This window comes from Schistocerca americana, chromosome 7 (assembly GCF_021461395.2).
Source record: "Schistocerca americana isolate TAMUIC-IGC-003095 chromosome 7, iqSchAmer2.1, whole genome shotgun sequence".
NCBI lineage: Eukaryota > Metazoa > Arthropoda > Insecta > Orthoptera > Acrididae > Schistocerca > Schistocerca americana.
The window spans coordinates 54,025,636-54,043,207 of NC_060125.1; the positions used below are offsets into that span (position 1 = coordinate 54,025,636).

Below are 17,572 nucleotides of genomic sequence, written 5' to 3' on the forward strand. Positions count from 1 at the left end.
CAATATGATTTGCACTACGTGATGTGAATGATTTGGTAACTGCATGGTCAGTACAAAGTTAGAGCGTTGTACGGTTACCGTATACAAGGCGTACTACACATTGCTCTGTTGGTTTTATGTTCTGATATGAAACGTGCTCCAATAAAGAGAACAGACAAGTGCCAATTGTCCGCTGATTTCACAGGGCTGCAACGGTGTTAAAACCTTGATAAGCTCGGCTACATGCGGAAGAGGAGCGCGGATGGGGTGCTGTTCTTAAGCAGTCAGAAACATTATCCGTGTGAATATGTTTGTTTAAATAACAGTAAATCAATTCTGTAGTGTTTAGATACTGATTGTAGTGGGATGCATATTCACTGTTGGCCCGTTGCGTTTGTACATTTATTATCAGTTCCTTGCGTTTGTACATTCATTGTCAGTCTGTTGCGCTTCTGTATCGAACTTTAGTCTTATATACATGCATGAAAACCTTCATCAGTTAATGCTGCACTGCAAATTCGTAACCTTTCAATGTTCAGTAACTTTAAAAACAACTATTATAGTAGTTGCGCTGTCGCTGGAAAGGACGCATGAAAATGGCACTGTTTTCTGTCACTAAGGAATATCTAAGCGGCAGATAGTAAACTAGAATTGAGAATGAAGAAACAAACACAATTGCGCTGTCGCTGGAAAGGACGCATGAAAATGGCACTGTTTTCTGTCACTAAGGAATATCTAAGCGGCAGATAGTAAACTAGGATTGAGAATAAAGAAACAAGCACAAGCACGAAGACAATGGAAAAACGAAAACAGGTTGTAGGTCATGTTACCACTTAAGCAGTGGGCGGGGATCTACTGGTGTAGATAGAGTTTCGAATAAATATCGCTGCATAACGCGGCCTGTGACCAGACCCCACCGACCGCTGCGGCAATGAAGTGCTACGTCATCGTTCTCGTTGGTAAGCCATTTCATTCCACATTAGTAGCACGGCAGCTAACGCTCAGCGCGACCTGGCTTATTCCGTACTGGCTGCGTTACCATTTCGTCTGTTTACGATTTGCGAAGTGGGTGTTCGCGTGTTTTGTACATGAGTTCGAATATTTTCAGTAGACAAAATAGTCATAAATTCCATGAAACATTTCAAAATTTCAAAATCTCTGTCAGATTAACCACCAAGAACAACGTAACAAAATTTGAAAGACAAATTCTCGGAGTTTTTACAATGTTTGTAAATGTCCTGTGCGTCCGCCCTTCGTCAAACGGCACACGTCTATTCTATCGTCCAGTTATGTCCATATGCGATTCGGAATACGAGGAGTGACGGTAAAAACAGTTGCTGTGATGAGGTGTCGCAAGTCTTCCAGGTTATGTGATAGAGGTGGAAGATGTAAGCCCACAATGAAACATCGAGAGGCGTCACGTTCGAAGACCATGGTGGCAACTCCAATAGTGCCAGATGAACGGCCGCAGCACAGCCATCTAGCGACGAGACAACAACTCACTCAGGTCATGTCGCACAAAATTGTGGAAATGTAAAGAGGTGCCATATTGGTGAAAAATGAAAGCACTGCTATCAGTTCTGGCATCAGCTACAATTGGAGGCAGTACTGTTGACGGTTCTCTTAGCGAAGAAGAAGGGTTCATAGACTGTCTCGTTCTACAGTTGCCTATGGATTTTCTGCCTCCTTTACATGTGTCAAATCCGCTGACTTCTCCAGAAAATGAAAAGTAGCTTCAACACTGAAGATTTCGCTTTCAAGGTGGTTCAGCATATCAATGCAAAATTGCAGATGGCGCAGTTTGTCGCAATGACTTAAGGTTTGCGACAGGGGCAGATTGTATAACTTGCTCTTAATTGCTTTCGGAGAATTTTCCACCCTGTTAGCTGAAACGTGTTCAGTTCTGCACTAGCTCGACAGCTAGATTTTGTGGGGCTTCGCAACATCCCGTCGCTGGTACGGTCCACTCTTTGATCTGAACAAGCACGGTCGATCCAGATGGTTTGCATCGCACAGCCATCCTCCTCGAATTTCCCTTACCACTTCACTATGCTGTTGTAAACTGGTGGTGGATTGTGAAACTGACACACACACACACACACACACACACACACACACACACACACACACATCATCATCGATTGGCAACTGGCAAGTTATATCACGTAAAATGCTTTCTCTGCTTGGTCTGCCGTCACTTTTAACAACTACGGCCGTTGGAGTCCCTGTTGGCGGTTTAGCAAACCAATTTTTTGGGTGACAGGTAAAGAACAAAATACATGGTGTAGCACAAAGCTACAGACAGACTTTTGAAATTCATTTGTCGCATCTGGAAGGGGAAAATACGTTGTATGAATATGGTAGAAGAAAAAGAAGAAGGAACTCATTTTCTAACAATTGTTCGTAGCACATTACTCAGTCTAAACGAACAGAAACAGCTCGCAACGCCATACCGCATCAAACTTTTTAAACATGTCTCGTGTTCATGTCTTGTGAGTCCTGGCTCTCTCTGTTCGTCCATGAGATCTAGAACTAGCGCCATAGACAACTTTGCCCACGTAAATGTCGGTTTCCAGATCTCACGGAAAACATATGATGCAGATTCGCTATGTCTTTTTTTTTTTTTTTTTTTTTTTTTTTTTTTTTTTTTTTTTTTTTTTTTTTGACATGAGATGTATTTCTTGCTCCGTAGATCCGTAGTCAGGATATCCCCAGGGATGTAGAACATGACGTAAAACAAGAATAAACAATACGTATTTACAACGAGCAAGAGGTATGCTAATGTACGTTGCACACAGACCGAGCGAAAGGTTCCTCATAAATGTGGAATAACACACAAAACATACCTCGACTCAAAATATAATAACGAACTTGACACAAAATACAATGAGTTGTATATGGTAATTCGTAGACTGTTGTTCCCACATATCATCAAAGAGGAAAACCATCGTTTGCACTGATCGCATTACCGCGGTGAAAATGTACAGAAGTCTAATTTTACATAATACTCATTTTGTTTGATACTATTAATAATATGTACACATCAGTTGGTTTACTAAAGAAGATTTTCACTGGAGCGTGAGTTGGTGACCAATAAATAATTTATGCTCCTTGAAAACTGAACGTTTTAGTACTTAAAATTTGTATGTCTGCTTGCAAGTTATTGAAAATTTGTCTTCCTAATAACAGCCACGTTTCTGCCCACAGTAGATAACCTTAAGTCTTTGCGAAGATCGTTCTTATTTCTAGTATTGATTCCGTGTACTGGGCTGTTAGTTTGAAAAAGATATACACTCCTGGAAATTGAAATAAGAACACCGTGAATTCATTGTCCCAGGAAGGGGAAACTTTATTGACACATTCCTGGGGTCAGATACATCACATGATCACACTGACAGAACCACAGCCACATAGACACAGGCAACAGAGCATGCACAATGTCGGCACTAGTACAGTGTATATCCACCTTTCGCAGCAATGCAGGCTGCTATTCTCCCATGGAGACGATCGTAGAGATGCTGGATGTAGTCCTGTGGAACGGCTTGCCATGCCATTTCCACCTGGCGCCTCAGTTGGACCAGCGTTCGTGCTGGACGTGCAGACCGCGTGAGACGACGCTTCATCCAGTCCCAAACATGCTCAATGGGGGACAGATCCGGAGATCTTGCTGGCCAGGGTAGTTGACTTACACCTTCTAGAGCACGTTGGATGGCACAGGATACATGCGGACGTGCATCGTCCTGTTGGAACAGCAAGTTCCCTTGCCGGTCTAGGAATGGTAGAACGATGGGTTCGATGACGGTTTGGATGTACCGTGCACTATTCAGTGTCGCCTCGACGATCACCAGTGGTGTACGGCCAGTGTAGGAGATCGCTCCCCACACCATGATGCCGGGTGTTGGCCCTGTGTGCCTCGGTCGTATGCTGTCCTGATTGTGGCGCTCACCTGCACGGCGCCAAACACGCATACGACCATCATTGGCACCAAGGCAGAAGCGACTCTCATCGCTGAAGACGACACGTATCCTTTCGTCCCTCCATTCACGCCTGTCGCGACACCACTGGAGGCGGGCTGCACGATGTTGGGGCGTGAGCGGAAGACGGCCTAACGGTGTGCGGGACCGTAGTCCAGCTTCATGGAGACGGTTGCGAATGGTCCTCGCCGATACCCCAGGAGCAACAGTGTCCCTAATTTGCTGGGAAGTGGCGGTGCGGTCCCCTACGGCACTGCGTAGGATCCTACGGTCTTGGCGTGCATCCGTGCGTCGCTGCGGTCCGGTCCCAGGTCGACGGGCACGTGCACCTTCCGCCGACCACTGGCGACAACATCGATGTACTGTGGAGACCTCACGCCCCACGTGTTGAGCAATTCGGCGGTACGTCCACCCGGCCTCCCGCATGCCCACTATACGCCCTCGCTCAAAGTCCGTCAGCTGCACATACGGTTCACGTCCACGCTGTCGCGGCATGCTACCAGTGTTAAAGACTGCGATGGAACTCCGTATGCCACGGCAAACTGGCTAACACTGACGGTGACGGTGCACAAATGCTGCGCAGCTAGCGCCATTCGACGGTCAACACCGCGGTTCCTGGTGTGTCCGCTGTGCCGTGCGTGTGATCATTGCTTGTACAGCCCTCTCGCAGTGTCCGGAGCAAGTATGGTGGGTCTGACACACCGGTGTCAATGTGTTCTTTTTTCCATTTCCAGGAGTGTATAATAACGAACTTGACACAAAATACAATGAGTTGTATATGGTAATTCGTAGACTGTTGTTCCCACATATCATCAAAGAGGAAAACCATCGTTTGCACTGATCGCATTACCGCGGTGAAAATGTACAGAAGTCTAATTTTACATAATACTCATTTTGTTTGATACTATTAATAATATGTACACATCAGTTGGTTTACTAAAGAAGCTTTTCACTGGAGCGTGAGTTGCTGACCAATAAATAATTTATGCTCCTTGAAAACTGAACGTTTTAGTACTTAAAATTTGTATGTCTGCTTGCAAGTTATTGAAAATTTGTCTTCCTAATAACAGCCACGTTTCTGCCCAAAGTAGATAACCTTAAGTCTTTGCGAAGATCGTTCTTATTTCTAGTATTGATTCCGTGTACTGGGCTGTTAGTTTGAAAAAGATATATACACTGAGGCAAAAGAATCTCAACAACAAGAAGGAGTTGTACAACATAAATGAAAGCCGTTAGGCATGTTTGCCGGCCGATGTAGCCGAGCGATTGTAGGCGCCTCAGTCCGGAACCGCGCTGCTGCTGCGGTCGCAGGTTCGAATCCTGCCTCAGCCATGGATGTGTGTGTTGTTCTTACGTTAGTTAGGTTTAAATAGTTCTAAGTTCTAGGGGACTGATGACCTCAGATGTTAAGTCCCATAGTGCTCAGAGCCATTTGAACCTTTTTTTTTCGTTAGGCGTGTTTACACATCTGAAAGATAGCGTCTATCCAAATTTCGCGCTAGTCGCATAAGAGTGGTTCTAGTACCGCCACTATGAGGATACAGATCAGGTTTGCTTTAAATGCACGGTGTACCGGTCGTGAGCGCTAGTTTCCTTAAAGATTGCACATGGTGAGATGACTTTAGTTCAAATGTTTGTGAAATCTTATGGGACTTAACTGCTAAGGTCATCAGTCCCTAAGCTTACACACTACTTAACCTAATATCCTAAGGACAAACACACACATCTAAGCCCGAGGGAAGACTCGAACCTCCGCCGGGATCAGCCGCACAGTCCATGACTGCAGCGCCCTAGACCGCTCAGCTAATCCCGCGCGGCTGACTTTAGTCAAATATGTTTTTAAGGCGACAAAGCCGGCCGAAGTGGCCGAGCGGTTCTAGACGCTACAGTCTGGAACCGCGCTACCGCTACGGTCGCAGGTTCGAATCCCGCCTCGGGCATGGCTGTGTGTGATGTCCTTAGGTTAGTTAGGTTTAAGTAGTTCTAAGTTCTTGGGGATTGATGACCTCAGAAGTTAAGTCTCATAGTGCTGAGAGCCATTTTAAGGCGACAAAGCCGCCATTATCAATGCCTCACTGAGTTTGAACGAGGTCGTGTAATTGGACTACGAGAAGCTGATAACAAACAAGTCACATGCGATTTCGGAGGCAGCCGCGCGAGTGGCTGCGCGGTTTAGGGCGCCATGTCACGGATTGCGCGGCCCCTCCCGCCGGAGGTTCGAGTCCTCCCTCGGGCATGGGTATGTGTGTGTTGTTCTTAGCATAAGTTAGTTTAAGTAGTGTATCCTGAAGCAGCAGTTCGAGCAGCAATTGTCACCGCAGTTACAGGACATACTGATATAAATCGGTTGCTTCAAGGACAGCTCCGAGCCAAACGTAGCGTGTGTTCCACTCACCCCAAACCACCGCCGTTTGTGACTTCAGTGGTGTCAAGTGAGAGCTTATTGGAGGTCGGCGAGGAGGTCTGTCGTGTTTTCTGACGAAAACCGCTTCTGCCTCAGTATCAGCAATGGCCGTGTGTTGTACAGAAGAAGGCCAAATGAACGCCTGCAACCAACCTGTCTGGGATCTAGGTACACTGGACCTATACATGCAGTTGTGCTCTGTGATACGATTTAGAAAGACAGCAGGAGCTCTCTCGCGGTTATCCCGCACACCCCGCCTGTAAAACTGAACGTTACTGTGATGAGTCGACCTGTTGCCATTCATGAACAGCATTTCAGGGGATGTTTTCCAACACGATAACGCTCGCCCACATACCGCCGTTGAAACCCAACATGCACTAAGAATGTCGACATGTTGTCTTGACCTACTCGATAACCAGATCTGTCTCCAATCGAGCACATATGGGGCGTCATCGAACGACAAGTCTGCCAGCCACAACCGGCTTTAACCGCTCCCGTCCTGACTGACCAAGTGCAGCGGGCACGGAACTCTAAACCACGAACTGACATCCGGCAACTGTGCGACACAATGAATGCACGTTTGCATTCTCTGCAAGTGTATACAAACAAAACAATGCATGCTGGGGATAAAGCGAGCAGTGTTTCGCTGCTTTTAACACACTAGATTTGTGTTCGGGTGAACGGTGGGGCTAATATCCATTTGGCCAACCTGATCTAAATTTCCTGTAGTTCCCTAAATTACTTTAGGCAAATGCTGTCTGTCCCAACCTTGTAAACTAGAAATTTCATAAGGAGATCGTCCCGTTGAGACCGATCGTTAGCGCTATTGGCTCTCCTACGTACAGGCTTGCCAAACACTTAACTAAATTGTTGGCGCCTATAGTTGGTCACTGCCCACATCATATTAAGAATTCAAAAATGTTTGTTGATATCATAAAGCAGATGAAGATAGGCCCAAGTGATATCATGGTCAGCCTCGACGTGGTTTCTCTGTTCACCAAAGTACCTGTGGATGACACATTACAACTGTTGGCTGCTCATTTTTCCTCAGAAATTTTGAAGTTGTTCCGGCATACCTTGACGACTACTTACTTTTTATACAGTGGAAATTATTATGTAATGACGGATGGAACAGCCATGGGTTCGCCACTGTCACCAGCAATAGCGAATTTTTTCATGGAGGACCTTGAAGAACGAGCGTTGAGCAGTGCTCACCTCCACCCATCATGCTTCTACAGATACCGTCGACGATACTTTTTTAATCTGGCCACACGGCAGCGACACGCTGCAGCAGTTCGTCGAACATTTAAATGGTGAACATCCAAACATAAAATTTACATTGGAGGTAGAGAAGGAAGGGAAGTTACCTTTTTTATATGTGTAGGTGGAGCGAAAGCCGGATGGACGACTGGGCCATTCTGTGTACAGTAAGCCAACCCATACAGACTTATATCTGCATAGCCACAGCTTCCATCATCCGTCTCAGAAGAGACCTATGCTGAATACTTTAGTACACAGAGCCAGGACTATTTCCGACAAGGACCACCTCGGTCCCGAGATTAACCATTTGACTACTGTTTTCAAGAGGAATGGTTATTCTGCCGGTGAAATTAAATCAGTATTGTCCAAGAAAGTAAGACACGATGCCGGCCATGTACAAGAAGAGGACCAACACATAGCGCGGCTTCCTTTTTGCGCTGCTACAACGAGCAGGATAGCCAGAGTCCTGAAGAGGCAAGGAATAAAACCAGTTTTCCGACCACCTAGGAAAATTAAGGAAATGTTGAGATCAGTCAAAGGTAGTCTCGGCTTAAGAGTGCCGGGAATTTATAGTATTCCTTGCGAATGCGGCAAGAATTACGTGGGCCAGTCTGTAAGAACTGTTGCCGACCGCTGCACCGAGCACCAGCGCCACCTGAAATACAGGTATTTGGAAAAATCAGCGGTGGCTTTTTTTTGTTTTTTTTTTTCTTTATTGTATTTAAATTCCCCATCGGGGCGGGCTGGCAGCAGCATAGGCGCTGCTCTTCAGCCGAAAGACATAGAACAAAACAATAGAAGACATTTAAAAAACAGCAAAGGAGAGAATAAGGTGAACATAGATATAAGAAAGGGGGAACATCATGGAAGGCAACAGACAAAAAACCGGGTGACTGTAAAATGGAGATAAAAAACTGTTTAAAAGTAGCACACATAAAAAGCCACACACTGCGACGGTAAAAGAACACAAGGCACAGTATGACAGGAGCATAAAGGTAGCGACGGATGGCATAGCACATAACGTAACACTGACGGCGAACCTCAAGGCAGTACACAATTAAAATCACACGTCTTGACGCACACGAGGAACAGCACTAAACACAACACTGATGTGGCACACTGACGATGATCAAAATGGAGGATCTGCCAGGCGTGAGGAGATGAGGGAGACCGGAAGAAGGGAGGGAGGGGAAGAGGGGGGGGGGGGATATGAGCGGGGGGTGCGCGGAAGAGGGCCAGGTAGGGAGGGATGTGGGAAGGAGAGAGGCAAGTATGGTGTGCAGGGCCTCAGGGGAGGGGGGACGGAGGAAAATCCGCTCTGGGAGAAGGAGGAAAGAGGAAAAAGGGGGCCCTGTGGAGGGGGGGGGGGGGGAACAAGGCCAGGTTATAGCTGGAAGAAAGGGTAGATGTCACGGCGAAGTTCGTCATCTGGGAGGGGGAGCCGTTGTAAATTGCCCTGATGAAGGAGATGGAGGATGTGGAGGTGGAGAGAGGGAGGGATACAGCGATAGAGGCGCGGCAGTGGGCGGGAGGTGGAGAGGAAGGAGGAAACCAGAGGGTGGGGGGGATCAAGCCTGCGAACAATGTAAAGGGTGCGAAGATGTTGGAGGAACAGGAGGAGGTGGGGGAAGCGGTGGCTGAACATAGCCTGCTTAACAAGCATAAGATTTTATTTGAAGAAACCAGAGTAATAGCCCACGCATCGAATTACTGGGACTCTGTGATCCGGGAAGCAGTCGAAATTAGGCTTAGCGATAATAACTTTAACAGAGACAATGGCTATGCACTTAGCAACACTTGGAAGAGTGCACTGGATAAAGAAAAATCGCAGGGAAAAACTTCCCGCACATTACCTCCTGATTCAAGGGATGGCGCTGCAAGCAACGCGGGATAGAAACTACATCTATGGAAGTAGAGGGCACCACTTCACTACGCGCCATATCACTGTTGCTATGACGTATTCCAGCCAATCAGAAGCAGTCCTTTGGATATAAAAGTGGGAACCTCGCTAGTTCACTACAGTTAGTTTTAGCCCTGACGACGACCATGGAGGTAGTGGTCGAAAGCTTGGAGTTTTATCCTGAATTGACGCGGCATGTACACCGAGAGATTTTTCTTCTAGAAATTTAATATTCTAAATGTCTGTGTGTATGAATTAGGTATGTAGTTCTTAAACTGTAATAACGTATGTCCAATACATGTGTAGAAGTACTCCGCAGATGACTAGGATTCACTGCTACCGTTGGCACTACAGTGGAAACTGCCCTATGAATTTCAACAAAGATACTCCCCAAATTGCCACATGTAATCTCCAGTTCCCTAAACTCATGCTATAATCATAAATGTGTGAACTTCTGCGTGCCTTATCTGAAGATGAACTTGACAAGGTGCGAAATCTTGTTCATGAAAATAAATAACAATTTCAACAGTGGCTGGCCCCAGTTATCTGTGATTCTATTTTACACGAATTGTGTTTTTTTAGGCGTGAGGGGTGTGCTGGAAGTTTTGCATGCCTTTTTGTCACAGCCTGTGTAGATAAAAGGTATAAAACATGGTGCAAATGGCTCTGAGCACTATGGGACTTAACATGTGAGACCACCAGTCCCCTAGAACTTAGAACTACTTAAACCTAACTAACCAAAAGACATCACACCCATCCACGCCCGAGGCAGGATTGGACCCTGCCACCGTAGCGGTCGGGCGGTTCCAGACTAAAGCGCCTAGAACCGCTCGGCCACTCTGGCCGGCTAAAAGGTATAAAACTTTTCAAATCAAAGTTGACAGGTCGCCACCGAATAATTTAAATTAAAATGTTCATTAATAAAGTAGTTGTCCCGGTATTCGGTTTTCAGAATTATTCGGCTGTGCTTACTGAACAGCACTCATCGCCGTGCAAATTTGTAATTGAAGACAATTTCCTTATTTCCTACTGCATCAATCATATACAGGGTGGTTCTTATTAACGTTTGAAAATCTTCGAAGCGAGATAGCTGGCGGTGAGACAAGTAATTTAATATAAGATTCACGGGGTTGCAAACGTTGGGAAACAACCTAAAGGTGGGCGACAGATGTTGAAGATGTGACGTCATCAGCTAATGTAGCTCGCCCTACGTGCAGCTGTTCGATCTATCGGTCTGTCGCGGCTGAAAACCGCATTGCAAGTCAAGTGCTCACGTCGTTTTGGCTTTGGGTCCACGCGCGCGACTTCAGTGCGAGGGTGTCAGGGTTTGAGTCTTGCTTGTGGCAGGCGCTTTATTTTCATTGCGTTAGACAATAATGTGTTTACATTTCGGTACTATTTATCATTTTATTTACCGGTCTCGCGGTTTATTGCAAAGTACTGTACCACAAAAACCTACCGTATTGTGTCACAATTAGATGAGTATAAGCTTCCGAATTGCATCGTAAGCAGTAAATGACGTACGTTTTCTTCTCTTAATATTGTCTGTAAACAAAAAGAGAAGGGACAAAAGGAAATAAACACAAAATAAGAACACCTTTTTCTTGGTTACAGCGAGTACAACAGTTTTGTAACTTCTACGTTTACAACAGATCACATTTACAAGAGGTCTTTGAAATTTGCACCTTTCACTCGAATGTAAGTACTGTGTCGCTCTGTCATCCCTCGACGCCCAAGCCCAACCGCAGCACGTTCGGCGAGGTACGTCATCTGGTGACGTCAGATGTTCAACATCTCTTAACCAAATTTCAAATGTTTCCCGACATTTGTGACCCTGAGAGTCTTATATTAAATTACTTGTCTCAGCTCCATCTACGCCGCTTCAGGAGGATTTAAATGTTAATTATAATCATCCAGTGTGGTGTTCCACGCAGTAGAGTAAAACTAATAACTCTAATAAAACTTATTCCAAGGAAAAGGTGGTGAACGACGTTATGCGAGGACAGGAAGAACCAAAATAGCGTACTTTCCTAGCTCTGTCACCAGGCGAACGTAGCTTGACGGGTCTGTTTTCTTCATGCTTTTCTCGCAAATTTTCGCTAAACACTTTACTGTTGAAATTAACGAGCGCCTCCTTATTGTACTCTAATTTTTAGAAAGCTAGAATGTCATTCCCAAGAAAAAGAATACAACAGGAAGAGTAATTTCGACATCTCAGTAGTAAAATTCCGAATGTTCCCTATACTGTGTAAATGTCTGCATCTTTGCGTACTATCTCTTCTCGAAAACTTAATCTCTTGAACGACTTACGAAATACTTCGGGCATCCATATCAAGTGAGACAACAGATGTAAAACTACTACATAAATCACTTTCCTCTCGTCACTACCACGTTGCTGACAATGTAGATTGTTAACAACCTTCGGCCGGCCGCGGTGGCCGTGCAGTTCTAGGCGCGTCAGTCCGGAACCGCGTGACTGCTAGGTCGCAGGTTCGAATCCTGCCTCGGGCATGGATGTGTGTAATGTGCTTAGGTTAGTTAGGTTTAAGTAGTTCTAAGTTCTAGGGGACTGATGACCATAGATGTTAAGTCCCATAGTGCTCAGAGCCATTCGGCCTATAATCTGTCAGTATCTCAGTTCGTCACCACCTCCACAGAGCTGGAATACTGGCGTTTCTCATAAAAGTTGTTGTTATCACGACAGATACTCGTCCAGACATCAAAAAAAGTTTTGCATCACCTCGATTTCGGGAGTTCGGAACTTGTACAGAAAATTGAAATAGAGATCAACATAAACATCATTTCCGCCCTCATGAAAACCACATATTGCATGTTGTACCCCAATACAGTGAGACCTTCAGAGCCGGTGGTCCAGATCGCTGCACACACCGGTACCTCTAATACCCAGTAGTTCGTCCTCTTGCACTGATGGATACCTATATTCGTCGTGGCACACTATCCACAAGTTCATCAAGGCAGTGTTGGTCCAGATTGCCCAACTCCTCAACAGCGATTCGGCGTAGATCCCTCAGAGTGGTTGGTGCGTCACTTCTTCAATAAACAGCCCTTTTAAATTTATCCCAGGTATGTCGATAGGGTTCATGTCTGGAAAACGTGCTCGCCACTCTAGTCGAGCGATGTCGTTATCCTGAAGGAATTCATTCACAAGACGTGCACGATGGAGGCGCGAATTGTCGTCCATGAAGACGAATGCCTCGCCAATATGCTGCCGTTATCGTTGCACTATCGGTCGGGAGATGGCGTTCACGTATCGTACGGTGCCTTCCATAACCACCAGCGGCGTTCGTCTGCCCCACATAATGCTGCCCCAAAACACCAGGGAACGTCCACCTTGCTGCACTCGCTGGACAGTGTGTTAAGGCGTTCAGCCTGACCGGGTTGTCTCCACACACGTCTCCGACGATTGTCTGGCTGTAAGGTGTCAGGCAAATCCAACACCTTCCATGGAAACCCTGACATGATAAGCAAATCCAGTAGTATGTCACATAGCTCCGAATAAATCGTGACATTAAATTAAGCAAAGTAATACGAGTAACGAGTGAGCAAATGGAATACCACAGACTAACACAAGAATGCCTAAATGCATGTCATACCTTCCCACCGTGAGACAGACGCCGTTCCGAGGGGAGAAACGAGAACAGAAGCAGAGAGCAAAACCGTGTTAAGCTGAAAGGCCCTACGATAAGGGACGGACGGACACCGACGTCGCCAGCTAACCGCTAGGACCACACCACCCGCAAGTTTTAGACTTTTTCGCGTCTCTGTTTCGTCAGGACCACCCCCCAGCCCATGTTAAAAGATAGAGCCCTCCAGAAGAACAGTATAGATCTTACGATAACGCTAAAAGGACCACACGAGCTGCACGTTTTAGCGTGAGACTTTTTCGCGTCTCTGTTACGTTGCAAACTTTAAAAACATTGCCCCACCACGAAAAGTATAACGTTTCTCATTGGATAGACAGAATTTTTGTAGGCAGAGCTTAAGGTTAACATTGAGACCCTGATTGGTCAGATGAAAACACAGCCAGATAGTTGTTTTAATCCAACTTCGGTAAATTGTAGTAAGGAGAAGTTAGGATGGAGTTGCTTCCGAGACGGCGAGGTGAGCGGAGCTGTGCTGTCCGCCGCCCCCTGACGAACACCGACAAGGTAATGAACGCACGTCATGCTGCATAACAGCACAAAAAGCTTCACTCGGAACTGCAGAAGTCTCATCTGTTACATCCCCGTTTTGCGTAATACTACTGTCGATCGTCAATTAAAGCTCATGGTGTTCACATTTGCCACTTGTAAAAAATCTGAAACGCGATGATTTTTCTGTTATATAGTTATTGAGAAGCCACATCAGCCACTGTAATTTACGACAAGTTGGATAAGTAATTAAAGATAATTGAGGGTCACTGTAGACCATTTTGATAGTTTTCTCTTTTGTGAAACTTAATTTAAACCTAGATTATAGATGTGATATGGCATAAGTCATCCTTCGATCCATTGTAGAACTTGGAAACCCATTCAGGGAATATTCGTTCACATTTTTGTTGAATGCAGTTGGTTTTTACCATTCTGTATTAAAACATTTCCTTTTATCAATAGTGCAATTTATAAACAATGTTTTGTGAGTAGAATAAAATTTCCAATGGTAAACTTAACTGCTTTTTCGACGTTATTTTTACTAACTAACTAAAAATAGGAAAGCCTTGAACCCCTTCCACTAAATTTAGTTAGTATTAAGATTCTTTTACAGGGAGTGCAGTGGAGCTGAAATCATTAAGTATTTGGTTATATCATCGCTAGTCTCACTGAACTCTTCTGAATTCTACATGTCATGTGTAGTCTGGCGTCTCCTTACCAGCAACAGGTCCCAGGTTCAAACTAGTCAATTCCCTAAAAAAGACGCTCAGAGCGTCGATGCGCGAAAGTGGTAGGGAGACACGACATAGGACAAGCAGACACCACGCAGAATGTTAGATGGTTGAAGGCATACGCGACACTCATCAGTGAAGACAGGCCAGCCTTGAGCGGTCCGTTCGGCATGTTTCTGGGCCCAGCCGTACAGCGCTGCATCCTGTCGTGGTTGCAAAGATGGACCTCGCCATGGACGTCGGGAGTGAAGTTGCGTATCATGCAGCCTATTGCGCACAGTTTGAGTCGAAACACGACGTCCTGCAGCTGCGCGAAAAGCATTATTCAACATGGTGGCGTTGCTGTCAGGGTTCCTCCGAGCCATAATCCATAGGTAACGGTCATCATCTCCAGTAGTAGCCCTTCGGTAGCCTGAGCGAGGCGTGTCATCGACAGTTCCTGTCTCTCTGTATCTCCTCCATGTCCGAACAACATCGCTTTGGTTCACTCCGAGACGCCTGGACACTTCCCTGGTTGAGAGCCCTTCCTGGCACAAAGTAACAATGCGAACGTGATCTAACCGCCATATTGACCGTCTAGGTATGGTTGAACTACAGACGACACGAGCTGTGTACCTCCCTCCTGGAAAGACTGGAACTGATCGGCTGTCGGGCCCCCTCCGTCTAATAGGACCTGCTCATGCATGGTTGTTTACATATTTGGGCAGGTTTAGTGATATCTCTGAACAGTCAAAGGGACTGAGTCTGTAATACCATATCCACAGTCAACGTCTGTCTTCAGGAGTTCTGGGAAACGGGGTGATGGAAAACTTTTTTTGATGTGTGTATATTGTCCGAGACTCTCAGAAACGTGTACACTTGTTTGGCTCTTTCGTGGTCAGAAGCAGGGCACAGTGTTCTGATACTGTCGTGTTGCTCTTCTGCAGTGCTGCTGGGGTGCCTGGCGAGCTGTGACGAGCAGTGCCCATCCTTCTGCACACTGGAGTACAACCCTGTGACTGCACGCTGCAAGGGGGGTACCGTCACCATGTTCAGCAACAGGTGCAGCATGAACGTCCACAACTGCGAGCAGGGAGACGGTACGTAGCTCTCTACTGACCTCTGTAACTACTAGGACTCTTCCACTGCACGTAACGAACCTCCACCTTCGTTTCTAGTTTCCCAAGAAGCTTTGTCTCCATTTCGGGCAACGAAATTAGCACTTCCTGCAAAGTAAACTGGTTTGCTTGTTGAAGGAAGGCCACATGGCAGAGAAGTTAGTAAAATGAGGTGAGGCTGTGGTAAGACCATGAGCCCATACTCTGGAGGAGTTGGTTGTTTAAAATACCTGCCCAGCCGTCCTCATTTAGGATTTCAGTGGTTTTCTCAATAACTTCAGTCACCGCTTGTGAACTGTCTAATGATGTTGGTGTCAACAGGGCACTGTTCATTAACTTTTCTCCCTTAGTGAAAGACTTCCGCGTTTAAACCAATTTTGGATTAATAATCACTGTACGATATATCATTTCATCTGTAATTGATTTACTGCGATTTTTTGGTCGAAGTGGTGGGAACTCCATGACATTGAAAAGAGAAGCACCAGAAACAAATGTGAAGAATGAATAAAATTAGAAGTCACGAATAAGTGAAGATACTGCCAAAACGAATATAACTCTGTCACTATACCAAACACAGGACTTTGTGGAACAATTCAGTGTTAAGTGCTAAGACGCAGTATGTCAACTATTCAATGCTGTATTGAACATGCTTTTAGTGCATCAGTCACAAGTCGAATCAGTCAGCAAGTGTGTACCTGAGCTACGTTTTCGGTCAGTGCTGCCTGTTTGTGGATTCCACAACTTCTTCCAGAAAGCGTATGTCGACTCAAGTACTATGAGTTCGTAACCACGTGCTATTATGATACTATCATTTATTAGCAAACCATTCGTACAAACAAAACATTGGATAATCAACAGTCGAATGGTCTCAGTTTATTAACTTCATTATTACTATTGCTTCTGTGTCAAAGATTTCTTAATAAATAAATCTTTCAGTTACTTGATATCCCTTTGTGACACAGTTTTTCAGTGTGTTGTAATACTCCATAACCTTTCCCTTTGTTGTGCTATTCACCTCTATGTCCTCCAACGACAATTAGGATACAAAGTCACTGTATAACAGTACCAAATATATTGCTGGGATTGGACGCTCCTGTTGATCTTTTCTCTGTGTTTGCGAATTAAATTTGGTTTAAAAGAAAATGGAAAGAACAAGAAAAAACTCCGCCTTAAGCAAAACAGAATGTATTTCTTTTTTATTTGCTCAGACATTTTTCGACTCTTATGCGTCTTCTTCTGTAGCTCTCAATTTCTTTCTGGAATTACACGTCTTGTCAAAATCAATTTTCACTAGCAATGTAATTCCAGAAATGAAAGGAGACCCACAAGCGATGACACAAAGGTATCGAAACATATCTGGATAAACAAAAAAGAAATAGTTTTGCTTTACGTAAGGCATAGTTTAAAAAAGCCGTACGAAACATTCGTAAAACCACCAGCGGTTGGCAATAGGCTTGTAACCGAACGCGTGGCTGCTTCACGTAGAATGAATCCCTTCCAAATAATTCCTACAGTCAGTCCCCGGCACCAGTCATGTTTGTTTTACATGCCCTACGTATTGGAGATGTTTAGTTAAAGATACTGGAACGTAATGCCCGTCATTTAAAGACATTCTTAATATTTGGCAGAAGAAATATCAGTGCTTAAACTCGTAAGACAATTTCGCCATGATGATTTTATTAACAAATCATAATTTGTTTGTCGTTTGTCATTCCAGATTGCAAGGTGATATCATGATATCATCCGGTGAGCAGAGCTGACCGTCAATGCTTTGACCAAGAAGGCTACAGTCAACATGCTGTTAAGTTTTGTGTGACGTAGATAATTTTGTGGTTGAAATAAAACTGTCCAAAGAAGGAAATGTTTTTTTTTTTTTTTCATTACTGTTTTGCTAACTTATTCTCCTCCATGATGTTTTCTGATCCAGTCCACATACCATTTGCAAATTGTTTTTCGTACCTGAAGAGTACCTACCGGTATAGTAACAGCGACATTCCTGTAAAGGTGCTAGTGTACTTTCACTGCAAATTTATATCACATACAGTAACACTGATACAAGGTGACACCTCGACAGCT

The 17,572-nt window shown here is 45.0% G+C and overlaps 1 long non-coding RNA gene across 1 annotated transcript; it reads left to right on the forward strand.

Moving 5' to 3' along the window:
- Positions 1-891: 891 nt before the first annotated feature.
- LOC124622623 lies at positions 892-17,349 on the forward strand. Its single transcript, XR_006980663.1, has 3 exons — positions 892-938; positions 15,326-15,478; positions 17,214-17,349. It is a non-coding gene; the product is annotated as an uncharacterized LOC124622623 (long non-coding RNA).
- Positions 17,350-17,572: the final 223 nt, after the last annotated feature.